This window comes from Amphiura filiformis, chromosome 1, assembly GCF_039555335.1.
Source record: "Amphiura filiformis chromosome 1, Afil_fr2py, whole genome shotgun sequence".
NCBI lineage: Eukaryota > Metazoa > Echinodermata > Ophiuroidea > Amphilepidida > Amphiuridae > Amphiura > Amphiura filiformis.
In genome coordinates this window covers 11,543,629-11,559,695 of record NC_092628.1, presented here as the reverse complement: position 1 = coordinate 11,559,695, position 16,067 = coordinate 11,543,629, and the positions used below count along the sequence as shown (strand labels likewise).

At 37.5% G+C, this 16,067-nt stretch overlaps 1 protein-coding gene across 1 annotated transcript in view; it reads right to left on the bottom strand.

The window, feature by feature from the left end:
• The window catches only part of LOC140155617 (uncharacterized), a 70,628-nt gene extending 63,736 nt beyond the window's left edge, over nt 1–6,892 (bottom strand). Inside the window, exon 1 of the mRNA XM_072178532.1 lies at nt 6,761–6,892. The gene's annotated coding sequence lies outside the window, so the exon portion shown is untranslated. The remainder of the gene's footprint in view (nt 1–6,760) is intronic.
• Nucleotides 6,893–16,067: the final 9,175 nt, after the last annotated feature.

The following is a 16,067-nucleotide window of genomic DNA, read 5'->3' as shown; positions in this document are numbered from 1 at the left end:
AGTATGAGTGGTCCTACTAAACAAAAGCTTAGTTCAGCTTATATAATACGAGTTTTTGTTTTCAGTGAAGGGTTGAATATATTACATTTTTTTATATTGGATTTCAAATTTTTTACATCAAAATTGCAGTTAAACATATCCACAGCAACATACCGGTCCTCACTAATTAGTGTGTTTAATTTCCAGTTAGTGTATTTAAGCTAAACCTGTGATTTACCTGACAACAAATAAAATTTTCTTGCAATAGAATTATCATATGGATACTGATATGGTAGGCCGCAACCGCCACAACGTGGAGCTGCTACGCGTAGCTGACTTTTTGCTCCGTGGAGCCAAATTGACCAATCATGTTAGAGTTTTTCATTATTCGGAGGTAAAACTGACCAATCAAGTACGACTTACTCATTACGTGAAGCGAATTTATTCATTAAGAATTTGCCAGACGAGGTTCACGTATAGTTGCAAGATATCCTCGGTCACGAAAGTTATGATTCAAAAAGTAGTTTATGAAATGTACGAACCGACTTATTATTAAGATGGACATGCACTCATAAGAAACCCATACAGTATTGTACATAACTATATAGCTAGGCAGAGTGGTGGTAAACCATGCACACAATTCTGCGATCTGCAGTGTATCGCCGGGAGCTAATAGTACAACTTGCGCGGCGTGGCCTGCGGAATTCGACCTTCAGCAAACCAGTTCGGATGTACTTTATATACTAGTAGTAGGCCATACATACTGTAGTTACTGTCCGTTTTCCTATACACAATACTCAGTGCGCTCACCATTGACGCGTGACCTCTACAAATAGTGTATGTAAGAAGTATAGGCCATTGCCTAGTTGACGTCACTGTAAAAAATAACCGGCCAATATTTAAAGTATTCTCTGAAATTCTAGAAAATATAGTTTTGTAACATGTCCTAAATTTTAGCTAATTTAGGTGTTTGGAAATATTGGTACTTTGTGTTTAAGGAAGGATATGTAAACGACAGATAACACCAAAAAATATGAAGAAATTATTTCTAAACCGTGTTAAGTCTGCAAACCATTATGCTTCTCATTTTCAAGAACGCTGGTTAACAATAAGCAGACTATTATCTCATTTCGTAAACAAACGCTCACACAGTATTGTTACCTTGCGTTCGCTTTATAATCGTTCACCCAACTGAAACTATAATACCAGCTCATTGCTCATTGCACAGGTAAAACAGACACAAGTGCAGTGTTGATGTAACATATAGTTGAGCTGTTTTTATTGAGTGTTATCTTGGTTTAATAGCTTTTAATGGGGTTTAAGTCCTTCAAAGGTCGTGGTGAATTCTACTGTAGACATGACTGCATCATGATTATTTTAAAGTCAACAACATTCAACAATATGATCACCGTGATAGTATGACAGTATCAGTACCGTGGGTGTCAGGGATCCTGGCCTGACACAGTAGACAAACAAACACGCCACACACATGACACATGCATGCAAGGTAACATTGACTATAGGCCTACACTAATCAAACAATGGTATTGATCCTGTACAACTGGTCGTGGTTTATTTACATTCGATTCATTTAAAATCCCCATAGTAAATATTAATTTTGGCAAGAGTTTTCTCTCTCTGGAACGAGGATGCATCCACTGGCTCCGCGTAATGAAAAGATCTAACATGATTGGTCAATTTAGCTCCGCGAAGCGAAAAGTAAGCTACGCGTAGCAGCTCCACGTTGTGGTGGTTACGGCCAGCCATATACTGATCATGCGAAAATCGTAAAAACATAGAATAGAAACAATGTGGCAGGCTCTCAAAATCTCAAATTGTATGCTTAGCCTGAGTCGCTCGGCCTATCTCGAACAAAATCACCATGCGTAGCTGTTGAAAAACGTGAGGATTCATCGTACTATCACGGCATTTTTTGACATATATAGGGACGATGACGGTGTGCATCGCATCATAAGAATGTATAATTGAATTTGATTCACGTGCAAGACACGATGACATTATAATCGTCATCATGTTACCAATCTAAATAATCATCCTGAGCACGTCTGAGCTATACGTCTGGTTGGGTCGCAGGGCTGACTAGGAGTGAATACTTTATTCACGCCAAAACAAATCCTTGGTTCACTCAGTGCAATTGATGCACGTATTACGTATATAAAACGTTCACTTGATGAATAGTTATCATGGCTTTTTTGCACTATGATCAATAATCAATTATTGACTGAATTATCGTCACAACATACGCTCCCCCTTAAATAATTGACTCCTGGCAATTTAAGAACATACAATAATTGATAACAAAATGCCTCTTTTTAACAAAATGAATCCGACTTATTTATAGACCATGCATCATTGACACATAATATCAAGATGGAAGTCATATAAGTCATATTCTTTTAACCAGATACATACGACACATATAAATGATACAATAAAATATATCTGAAGCCACGTAGAACTTTAAGACAATAATTTTTCAAAAGTTGAACTTGAAGTAGATCTCCGCGCTGGAAGATTTATGTAGCCTCAGCAACTTGGTATTTGTGCGTTCCATCCGAATAATTTTTGACTAGCGTTAGAGTTTCATCAGGAACCGCGCGATGTCCAAGCTTGAAACTCAACACGTGCACGCACCAAATGTCGGTGTTAAAATGGTCTAATTGCGATTGTCTTTTCCAAGCTATCGCGAAGGGGAAAATGTTAGCACATACATCTTTTAAGAACTGATTTAATACATGCAGATGAACGTGTACAATTTGTTTGACCTATTAATAATGTACATTCCCAACAATGTACATGAAACATAGAGAGACTTGAGTGACAACACAAACACTTAGGACAATTATGTTTATGAAATTTAAAATGTTGTAAAGAAGCAAATATAGCAATTATGACCCTGGCTTTTTAATATTTGCATAAATGAACATTAAATAAACAAAAACAATACATCTTATGCCTTCTTTGGCTTTATTCCCACAATTATCGCTTCATGAATATGCACATTTATGACAAAATCAGGATTTTCCTAAAAATGGGGTAAAAATGGCCAATTTTGTGAATCTTTAAAAGGCTGTATCTTCGCAACTAATTGTCCGATTGAGTTGATTCAAAAGGTTTTTTAAATCATTTTGCAGAAGGAACAATCCTGACAGAAAAAGTAATTCCAGGGGTGGGTTTGAAATTTTCATGTGACCACCCTACCTTAATATGTTTTTTTATTTGACTTAAATCGGACATTTAGATCAAAAGTTATGGCTGTTTTAACCGAATGAAATTACGCGAAATTATTTTTCTCCTATACTAATGCGTGCGTTGTATTTCTTTTGTATTTTATTGTTTTTCAAGGTGCGATATTTAAGAAAATTAGCTAAATTTTATAAGATATACAATTTAACATATTTTTGGTGCAGATTTTTTAATTCTTTAATGGCTAAAATTGTTGTGGTTAACAGAAATAAGTTTTTTATCAATCTACGAACAGAGGAAAGGTTCGAAATCTGTAAGAGCTACAGACCTCAAATTTGCAGGTTTTTAATATTTTTACAGGTACAATATATGACTAAAATATAAAGCAAATCTGAGGGGGTCAGGTGGGGCGCCTCCTTGATTTCATATGGAATGACCCAATAATGAAACAAAATATATGGTCGCATATCTGTCATTGGTTAATAAGATATAGTCACTTTTTTTTTATTTTGTGCACTTAACCGATAACCCTCTATCTTTTTAACCAAATATCCCAGAGAGTCGTGCGGACTCGTGCCATTATGTCGAACTTTTCCTCTGGTCATAAGGAACAAAAAAGTCAGTGGTCGCATATCTATAGGATCATTGGTTAATGAGATATAGTCACTTTTTTGTACTTTGTGCACTTAACCCTCTTTTTTTTTACTTCTGGGTATCGTTTGGAGTCAATGATTTTTTATTTTAAAGCTTATGATATATATTTTCTAAACACGAAATAAAACAAAATTGAACGTGAGCCGACTTTACAGCTGTTTCGTGGTGGACGGTCACATATATTCAATAACATATTAAATCGTTTATCCCTTTGGTCAAAATCGAATTGGTTTGTGGCTGACTTAGCTTGGGACCAAATGGCATATGGCCAAGTCAACTGTGGCCGAATTGGTTTGGGTCCGAATCGACCTGTTTCCATGCTGAATAGCAGAAAATGGCGAAAAATTACGTAGGCCTACTTTTACAAGGCAAAAAGCAACTTCTCTGGGCATTGTTGACATGGTGCCTTCGCGAAAGAAAGTTTCCTACTATAAAGACCTAACTTTTGAGATGGTTTGTATATTTGAAGGTGCAAAATTAACAATCAGGCGCTCGGTTTATATACCGCCACGTTCAGCAAGTCATCATCATCCATCATGACGACACTACGTGTTCTATATTATTAGTCCATGAATTCACCATCTTCGTCGTGTGAAAAAATTTGAAGAATAGGGGAGACCGGGGCAAGTCCGCCCTCGGGGCAAGTCCGCCCACCCCATGTTTCTGATCTTGTGACTGCTGGAAAAGTAAAATGATGATGTAATAAGCGGGCACACGCCATAGCTAAGTACCCAAGAAAACAAGACAGTCCGACACATTTCGCCACAGTAATTATCGTCAAAAAACCTTTTTGAGTCAAGGAAGTTTACATTTTTAAGATTAGTAATATTGTAATAATCTCAAGACCTTGCAGAGACGGTCTTCGTTCTTATATTCATTTGGAAGGTGAACGTTTTGCCCAACATATAATGCAATTAAAAGATCGACATATTGTGTTTAGTAGGCATAGCACGAGGTGAAGAAAAAAAGTACCGTTGGGGCAAGTCCGCCCTGTATGTGAAGGGGCAAGTCCGCCCTGTGTTTTCCCCAGGCGGACTCCCGGTGCGGATTCGCCCCATCGGCGTATTATGCAAAATATTGATAATAATACCTTTAACAAGGGTAAAACTACATGCAAGCATATTTTTAAATGTTAAGTGGTATCAGTATTACTCATACCACCGTTTATGCCCTAAAACCATAAATGTCGAAGTTGTAAATAAAGGTTTTGCTCATTTTGGTTCCCTACATTTATTAGCTTACATTATACCCCTCCATTAAATTTAGTAGACTCTTTGGAAGAGAGTGAGTGCCTAATACCCTTTACTAAACGTTTGCATTAAATTTATAATTGTTTTGCAATATTATAATCTTTTCTTTTTATCAGGGCGAACTTACCCCACCATAGGGGCGGACTTGCCCCAGCACGGGGCAAGTCCGCCCTGCCATCGTGATTTTTATTTTCCCTTCTCCTGCCGTTACTGAAAGCTCAATGTCCTTACAAATGTGGTAGTATTTAGCTATAGTATACAGCTTAAAAATTTAAAAACTATAGCCTTCTAACATGAGAATTGCCCTCTCTAGGCGAGATTGAAGAAAATAGGGCGGACACGCCCCGGTCTCCCCTACGCTAGAATTGAAGCCTGATGTTGTGCCAAAACCAAAACACGTAGGCTTATGTAGGCCTAAGTGTAATGATAGTTACCACTCAATGTTCCCGTCAGTCCTGCAGTGCAAAACTTCCCATGCAATTCCATTAATAACATTACATTCAAATAATAATTACATTGTAAATTGGAACTGACACCAATTTTTTTCAGGAATATCTTGTTTAAGTGAGATTGTTTTTCCTTGATAGAACCACTATCAAATATCAATAGATTATGACCAATTGACTTGACCATGCATAGATCCCGGGGCATAGATCAATACCCATCATCTCTGTCATTGTCACGCACATGGTCATACCAAAGATATTCAATACAAAGATACTCAATGGTACATGTGGTTTTATATAGTCATATCTCTTTAGGGACTGTGCAATAATTATGAGCCCTGTGGGGAGGGTAAAATGGGGGGGGGCAGACATTTTTGGCGAGCCGAAAGGGGGGGGCGCAAGACATTTTTGGCAAGCCGAGAGGGGGGGCAAGTGATTTTAGGCACACATTCTTGGGACGCCTTTTAAATAAAACGCTCTAAAAGGCTTAGGAAAACCCGGTAGGGAAACCGTACAGAAACGGCTTTAAATATGCACATTTTCCTGCTCGGTGCGCTCGCAACATGTATTGGGATCCCAAAATTTTGGCATGTGTAAGGGGAGGGGGGGGGGCAAAGTTTTTTGGCGGGCGGAGGGGGGGGCTCATAATTATTGCACATGTGTAGCATGTTTAGTCCATACCATATATGTTTACAGTTTTATATTATTTATAAGTCAATATCGGTAACCAACATATATGACAGGAACAACAATCGTTGAGTCAGGTTTGAACGTTTTGTAAATTAAGGCAATGTTTTCTTATTTGAATGATATATTCTCGCGATAGGCCGTAAAGTAATGAGAGTTGGACCATGGACGTACTAAATAAGATATTTAGAAATTATATAAATTATTTAGTACGTCCATGGTTGGACTTCACAATCTTACCAGATAAGATGCGATCCGTGGCACACGATTTAAAAATATCAAAAATAAACAATTGACATTCCTCTGTCATGTCTGTGTTATTGCATTAAATTTCACCTGCAGCAAACATGATGACTTCGATACTTTTCTTAAAATGTAAACAATCAACATCTTCTTTGACACCATAAAATTCTAAACGGTTGCATTTATTTTAAAGCATTATAACGACATTCACATTTTCCTGAGACTAGTATACCTATAGGTATACTAGTCTCAGACATTTTCGGTAAAATAAACATCAATTTAATTAAACCTTACCATGCCTATGATGCCGACTTTTCAGTGTCCATTTTTCCTTCGTGTTTGTATGATTTGTATAATATCTAGGCCTACAGCTCCGAATACTCAGCGCAACCAGTTCGATTTTATAACTGAAATTCAGTCTCGTAAGATATTTTATTATCATTTCCGTGTCATGTCTATTTTTCATATTTTTGAAGGACTCTCATCCTTAGGTTATTTGAATAATAATCGCATTTATTACAATTAACAAAAGCTATCCAAGGACTTGGTTCACAAAGCCTAATTCTTTATGATAGGAAAAAGAAGTACCTGTATATACCTGTATATTATTATTACTATTCATTGTGTGCGCCCTTCAGTGAAGCGATTAATATTTACCATCACACCATTAGGGCTGAATTATTGATTTTTTTGTGTCTAGAAACACTTCAATTAGCTTAGATTCTTGTATTTTCAACGTGATTTATACTTTATTTGAAACTCCATTTCTTTTCAATTTTGGTCTTTATTATTTTATTTATATATTTATTTATTTATTTATTTATTTGTTTATTTATTCATTTTCAAATTTCGTTTTGTTTGTCGAATACACTATGAGAAGGACATTTGGCACAAGAACTTTAGCACAAGAACATCACACACCGACACCGCCTGGCTAATAATTATTTGGTGGAGCAGAGACACTAAAATGAATACACGGGATCGATACACGTGAATTGCTATGCACGATTTTGATATCAGACGAAAATCTTCCGATACTGGGTTAGAAATTGATGAATATCTCCCGCAAATGAATTTTTCTCAAGAAACCAGATGTGGTCTCATACACTTGAAAATACATGTTGAACAGATATGATAGTCGCTAGAATGCGCTTTGAAAATTGGCCGTGCGCTTTGAACTCAAAATTTGACCATTTTATATTGCGTTGGTCCTACAGCGTGCAGCGTGTAGTACAGCTGCACTCACTGTAGGCACTATAAAAGTCGATGACCATTGAACTCAATGGGGTATACAAGCTTATTCACGCACAACCAAGATCGATTACCCGGCTATTGTGAGTAGCCTTAGTTATGTCCCTTGACTAATTATTAGTTTTAAAGAGCTTTAAAGGTTTGAACCAAATGGCTAATCGTGGCTGTGGATTCAACCTACCATGGCGATTCCTGCCATGAAGATATAGGGTCGATGACACTGTGCATCATGATGTTATTTAGAACAATGACTTCGGTTGCAGAAATTAATTCTGGTAAAGTCACTCTATATCTGAAAATGTCAAGCGAGTGCTGATATTCTTGGGAAGGAATGATGGCATTAAACAAAACCCAATTTACATTGTATCGATGAAACCAGTTGAAATAAGAACTAAATTCATAATTTTAATGTCATTGTTTAGGAAAACAATAATGCTCGGATCACCTGATTTTATGCAACAAAAACCGATGGACAATCATCACCTATAATAGACTTATCATCCAATAACCGGAACGGTATAAAAATTGAAATGGCAGGACAGATTGGTGGACAGATTCGATAGGGTCTAAGCCTAAGTTGAGAATGGACCGAGCCCTTTTGGTGGACCCAAGTAACTGCCCAAAATAAGGCAAAATTGAAAAGAATTGGGGTTTTAAATTGAACTTTGGAATTTGAAAAGTATAAATACGTTGGGTCTAAGGTTGTGCTAACACTTTTCTTTGATGAATTTGCATGACCACAATTTTTTTTTCAAATCTCTTATGAATATAAGAATCTAAGCTAATTAAACAGACAGTAGCGTTTCATGATTGGTAATTATAAATATTGGAACGTACTGAGTGAAAAACACAATAAAAACGTGGATGTCCCTCTAATTAACCTTAAAATAAAAAATAAAATCAAAATCAAACAAGAACTGTCTTCAAAACGGCATCGTGGTACTTTGCAATGAAATATCACAATGCAATGCGACATTAAATGCCTTGGAAGTACAACTTGCTCATGAGAATAACATTCATCAAACTTCATTACCAACCTTCAAAATTGGAAAAAATTATCACCTTTAAAGAAAAGAGTAGGCCTAAAAGTCTGTTGTCTATGTACACAAACTTGTTAGATATACACCTATATGTAATTATGTCAGTTGTTTTATAAATTCAACCCAGTCTCCTTCTTACTTTGTAAATACACCACAATGTGAATATGTGAATAGATTCTTATTTAAATGTTAGTTTTCACTGATCTCATTGTCCCCTTTTAATTTCGAGCCAAACAAATGAGGTAAAACCACCGAATTAATTATGTGGGTAAAACGAACAAAATTGCTATTTCATTCCAGCGCATACAATGTGTGTATTAGCTCGCCGATCGTATTACACGAATTTTTCAGCAGAGCTTCAGGTAGCCGGTATAAGGGAGTATTATATATAAGTTCTTTGGCGGTAAGGGTGGACAATTTGGAACCTCCGACATCAATTTTTTTAATCCCCCCTGAAAGTTTAGGAATTTGTTTTTATCCCCCATTTTTATCGTCTAATTTTTTTTGATAACACCTTCATGTCCTCAAACAGAAACCAAAGCTAAAAATGACCATTTGGAGTTATTAGGCCTACTCACATCCAAATGGAAAAGTGCGCAAAGTTGGTTGATTTGAATTTCCCCCGTACTTTCCCCCTCAATTTTTTTTTGATCGAGACATGTCAGCCATCATTAGATCGGTAACTCGAGATTAAAATCGATGATCTTAGGATTTAATTAAAAAACTTCGATTTTACTGTACTTAAAGCACTTTAGGCTTATTCTTTCACGTGATATTTTAGTACACCATTGGGCATTACAATCATGCAAAAAGTAGAAATTCGCGAAAAATTGAGGGCGTCGCTCTGAAGCAATCCACTTTAGCTTAAAGTTTACGTCGTATGTAAAACATTTTGACGCTATATTTCACGTAAAAAACAATAACAATATAGTGCTCACAAACATTGTTGAAGGTTGTTTTGAATATCCGTCAAGCTTAAACTATATAAATCGGCTCCCGAAAGCGGACAGGGCCTGAAGAATGAGGGAAATTAAAAGGTAAATATTAGGTTATTGAGGGAAATTTAAGAGGAAATAGCTTAGTTATGTTACGTTTACCTTGCGTTCATGCTGTTACATTAATGTTAGTATCAAGCAGTAGCGTAGCCAGCGGGGGTGGGGGACAGAGTGCCCCTTTGACAAAAATTGAAAGAGAAAATCAGGAGGGCAAAGGAAAAAAAAGGGCATGGAGCCCTTTTCTAGCAAAATTCAGGGCCAAAATAGTGTAAAATACAAAGTTTTCAGCTACGCGCGCACATTGTAACAATATTCGGTAGCCTTTTTCAGCCGGATAATGGGCAAAAATATTGTAAAATACCATTTTTTTTCGCCCGCAGCGCGCACATCATCCCAATAAGGCCATTTCCGGGAAGCTCGAAGACATACAGTCTCTATGTATTGTATGATGCAACTGCATTTTTTTTTGTCTGTGCCCCCAACATTTTATTTCCCCCCCCCCTGACCAAGAAAGCTGGCTACGGCCCCGGTATCAAGTCATTATATGGAAGTACCCTATCAACTACGTATAAGATCACAAAAGTGATCATAATCTTAAGTTTGGCATTATATCTTGACAATCCTTAATTCTCAACATCGGGTTCATCAGTCAGTTATAATACATGTAGCAATCTTTATTTCCTAGCTAAAATCATAGTGCCCTTTCCCAGTTGGGGTTGAACGCAAAGCCAACGGGTCGTCTAATTCTGCAGTTATATCATGTTTCTCAGCAATACGACGCAGTAGTTTGCCTTGCTGATGGATAATCGTTACGAGGGCCGACAATCTGTAAAGCAATAACAAAATATAGTAAAAGAATGGTAAAATGCTAGAGTATAACTCCCAAGTGGGGAGCGAGTGAAGGTGTGTACATAGGGATGTACCATGCGGACTCAAGACTCTGGAATTCTGACTTTCGATGTACCTATTATCATGATTATAGGCCTATAGAAGCAGGATTCGCAGGTTTTGCCGCAGGAGAAAAAAACCCGCGGTTTTAACCGCGGTTTTTATCGCTTGGCAAAATTTAAAAAGAGTGATAAATAGTTCAGTTTTTCATCTCAAAACAAGTTATTGAGTTACAAAAATAATTTCCTAAGTGTAAAAAGGCCACATTTTGTAATTATAAGTAACATATTAAGAAATTAGAGGCATGGGTATTCATTGCTTGCAATTGACTGAAATGTGGCATATCAAAAATCATTTTTTTTTAAATTTCAAGGACTTGATAAGACAAATGAAAATAGTTGAATGATTCATTAAAAGTTGTGTGGTTACTGTTTATGAGCTTTCTGTTTTTGTCAGTTTTTGCCATTTTTGCCAGTTTAAACCAGGTAAAAACAGGTTTTTGCCGGCAAAAACCGAACCCTGTATAGAAGAAAATGCACCTAATTCGTGTAATTCGGTCGCTGTATCTAGCTTGCCCATTATAAATCAAGACATTTGTACTCACGTCGAATCATGCTGATTAACCGATATCAACACATCTTGTACGGTAACGTCTTTCTGTGATTCTTCCTGCGATTTTCGTAGAAATTTTGTCCCAGATGCCCTTGAAGTCGTCTGACCATCTATCAGGAAAATGTATGGAAAAATTGGTTTGACTGCCTGATATATACTGATTACGTGGTACTATATAGCCGGCCTAGTTTACCAAATCCAAAGTACTAAACTGCGCTAAAAAGAAACCGATGATTATGGTCATCTTGAAAATCTGTCTATCAAAATGAACCAAAATTACACACAAGATTACTTCAAATAATACTCTAATGATATGTCAATATGCAAACGGTTGCCTTACTGACACAACTGAATAATGCACTGGCATGGAACTACTTGTTGTATTACTTGTCACAGCCTGGAAATTTGGGCAACATAAGAGTTTTTAGCACTATATGTTCGCATATGTCGGGGTGTATTTTTGTTCGTTGGGTACGAGTGTTATTTTTGTGAGGCAATCATGAGACAGGAAAGTCCACATTGCTGTTACAATTGCTTTACACACGATTTAAATGGGTTGTGACATGTGGTTCAGGAAGCCGTTCCATGTCAGTACATTTTGCTGTTGTGTCAGTTGGGTAACTGCTTGGTTACTGATAATGTGTTTCGAGTAGCGTATTAAAGTAATCCTGTGTGTAATTTTGTTCATTTTAACGGACAGGATATTTAAAATTTGAACCCAGTTTATTAGCATCCTTAACAAACAAAGCTTTCACACATAATATTCAAGGAAGTAAGAGTAGCACAGGCAACACGCAAGGCGATCGTTAATAGGTATCAGCCAAACGCTACGTTCTCGTTCTGTCAGACCGGAGATTTCATATCACTCATCATTTACAAAGTTCGTAAATCAGTGGCGGCGGAAGCTTTAAAATTTTATAGGGCGGGGTGGGATCGGGGAAGTGTTGTATATTTCAAACCATTTCAGTCCCAAATGAGGTGTGTTTTGCTCTCGGGGTTTTGCTATTTTGGGGGCCAGTGTGCGAACGTAATAAATCAACGATATTATTTGAATAATAATGATTTTTAAACGTAAAACAATGATATCACATTTCATGCAATTATACGAACCCTATGCCATATGGTATTTTTCCTCCTATTAGGCCAGAATTCTGCTCTGGGCAACCAGATTTTACGCTGTAGCCATCGGGGAAATTTCTTCTCGGTTTGAAGTATGATATTCACCTGCAGCAAAAGAAATCGAGGCAGAAACAATCATGATATATACTAAGCTACAATCACTTCATTGGGGTTTTTTGTTATCTTGAATAATTTTCTTCCATTTCTTGCTCTTGTGAAGATAATTATCACAACGGACTTTTGTTTCAAATACGGGCATTCAATTTATACAAGGTAATAAGAAAAGCACAACGACGGACACGCTTTTAAAAGGGTTTGATTATTTTTCTTACGCCAATGCTATTTTTCAAAAGCACGATTTCAATTGATCAATTAACCGTTTCGGTGATTCCAGAACTCCTTTGCAAAAACCAAAACTATTATGAAAGACAAAGATAAAAAGACTAGTTTGCGTCTGACGTCACTGCCAATCAAATTCTCTACGATCCTTGATTGGCTAATAGCGCGTATAAGGAAGGTCGATTCATCTGACTGGTGCCGATCGGAGAAAAGGAATAGCAGTGAATGGCGAAAAATTACGTACTCTTACAAGACAAAAAGCAGCTTTTCTAGGCATTGTTGACATGGTGCCTTCACCAAAGAAAGTTTCCTACTATTAATACCTAACTTTTGAGATGGTTTGTATGTTTGATGGTGCAAAATTAACAATAAGGCGCCCGGTTTTACCGCCGTGGTCAGCAACTCATATCATCACGACACTTGTAAACAAACCGTGCTCGGAGTTTGATTGACAGATGACGTCAGACGCAAACTAGTCTTTTTATCTTTGTCTTTCATTATATACATCCTCACATCGTAATTGACCTTTTCGGTAAATCCCATAAAGCCTTTGCGAGTAGGCCTAGACCTGAGAGTGAGATCATTGTCGGCATTTGACGTCAATACGCGGCACGCCGATGCGAACGTCGTTTAGGGAACTTCAAATGACGACATCTCAGGTCAGTACTTTCAAAGGCTTATGGGATTTACCGTATACCGAAAAGGTCAATTCACACCGAACTTGACCAGGCGAATGCGCATGTGCAATCACCAAAGGTCGGCTAGCACTATGTATGCTGGGAACAAAAAGAGAGAAGCTGCCGAATTTGTGTGGCATGCCAGACGAATTCGACAGCCTTTCTCCCTTTATGTTCCAAGTGTGCATAGCGCGAGCTATCGCAACCTTATGGACATGGTAATTTTCTCACCTGTAAACTGAGTCGTTTTACGTAAGATGATTCTAGAATCTTATCGATGTCACCCACTGATATACCAATCTATTAAAATCAAGAAAAAAACAGCAACTGTTATACTTATGCACTTAAAAATCAGTAGATGAGTAGGTCTAGGTCCAATTGGACTACTGATTGCAACGCTGATATGTATAGAATGGGGACACCCGTCAGTCCGAAACACCGTCAATCCGAACTCCCGTCAGTCCGAAAATCAAATTGAAAAAGACGTCAACCCTAACCCTAACCTTAACCCTAACCCTAACTTCAATTAGATTTTCGGACTGACGGAGGTTCGGATTGGCGGTGTTTCAGACTGATGGGGAGACCCCTATAGAATAATTTGATTATCGTAAATCATTGGCTGATAAGTTGGATCATGTGAATTGTACGAATTGTTAAGTTGACATGGTTGTAAGTGACACGGCGTCAAATAATCGCTCATGGTAAAAAGAAAAAACAACCAAACTATGGAATATGGGAATGAACTTACCGTTAGATTAATGAGAACCATTGGCATAAGGAACAGAAAGATGAAAACCAAACCATTGGCAACTTCTTCAAATGGACTCAAGGATTCACCAGTGTCGAGCAAATCACTTTTGTTGATTTCACCGAGTGTCATTACGAAGGTTGTTATTATGGACGACCTTTCAGTGCGAAAAGATTCCTGAGAAAATAGATATGGTATCAATATGCAACGGGCCTACTTTTGCCATGGGAATTCACACAAAAATATCATTCATTTCAAACAATAAAGACATGGAAATTCTATTTTTGCCTTAAAATTAGCCTGGGAATTCCCAAAATCTTTAGGTAAAATTTTACTGTCTTCCATAGCCTGCACTGGGAATTCGCAATATTCATCAAACATTTCTTTCAAATTGACATGTCATGGGGGTGCTATAAATTGTTGGAATAGCCCAACAAAACAAGGGACGAATATAATATTGTATAGTTATGCAATTTCTTCAAACAAGTTGAAAATGAGTATCATAGCAAATTGTAGAGCATTAAAACAGAGGTTAATTTTTGTGCAATTCGCTGGCGATATAAACGCGCTAGTTATCATCTCCACATAAAGAACCAATCTTGCCCCTTCTGACTGAAGATGGGTCTCGAGTAAAGAAGTAAAACAACTGGTTCTTTCGAACTTTTTTAGGATAGTTGCGAAAATCTTCATACTCACATTTGTTGCTTGGAAACAAATGAAGAAAGACAGCCCAAAGCCGATAATGAAGAAGATGTAGACGCTCATGGCCTGGAATATAATAAAATAATTGTGTGTTATTCATAGGCGTAGATCACGGGGGGATGGGGAGGGAGGGGGTACCCCATATGTTGCCAAGGGGTGGTCCATACAATCACCACCACCCCCCAATGTTGACGCCTGTATGTGGGTTTCTGACCAAAATTAACCTCATATTTGACCATTTTAGCCCCAAAAGTGCAAATTTATTCCACTTTTGCACCATTAATTATTTCATCCATGTTCAATATAGCAATTTTTTCTGTGGCCAAAAGGTGCTAAATTCACTAAAAATCTACTCCACTGGTGTTATTAGTTAAAGACTGGGTTCTTTGTTTCTTCAAAATGATATGCGGGACATGTGCTGTTCTTTTGGATTGTTGTCTTTCGTGTGTCTTGCAAATAAAACAATTTCTTGCTTGGGATGAGCTTTAAACTTTACAGGCGCTATATTCCTGAATACAAGCATACATATAAATTATTACCTTATAAACCCTTTTTCTGCAGCTCCCCCCGGTAGGAGCGGCCACCGTAAGCCAATGCAAATTACACGCAACGATTTATAACGATTTGTGAGGTAATCCCGAACACCTTTTCATTTAAGCCTATTACTACACATTAAAACAACGTAAGATGAAATAAACCATACCAATATTAAGAGTGGGTAATACTTTAATTATAAGGGATCGTTCACAAACACTTGTTGGGGAGGGCTGATGCAAAAATTTCATCGCGAACATTTTTCGGCCTCCTTTCAGATCTCAAAAATTTCAGGCCCCCCCTTTTGACATGAAAATTATGGGTCAACCCCATAGAAAAGCATAAACTCAATTTTCCCGGAAAATTTGTGGTCATTTTTTTTAGGCCCCCCCCCCCTTAGGAGGGTCAAAACTTTTAAGGGCCCCTTTTTGCATCAGCCCCCCCAACAAGTGTTTGTGAACGGTCCCTAAGCACGTTCTCACTAATTTAATCTTAACTAGTTAGTAGATATGATGAAACAAAGAAAATATAGGGGAACGGCGGGTAATCCCGAACGCGGGGTAATCCCGAACGGTACTGGGAAAGCTCATCGAAGAATCAATTTGGAGTGTTAAAATGAATTGAAGTTTTGATTACAACTTTTAATTTATTTCTAGAACCGCGGTGAAAGATTAGTTCATATTCAGCTCATGATAC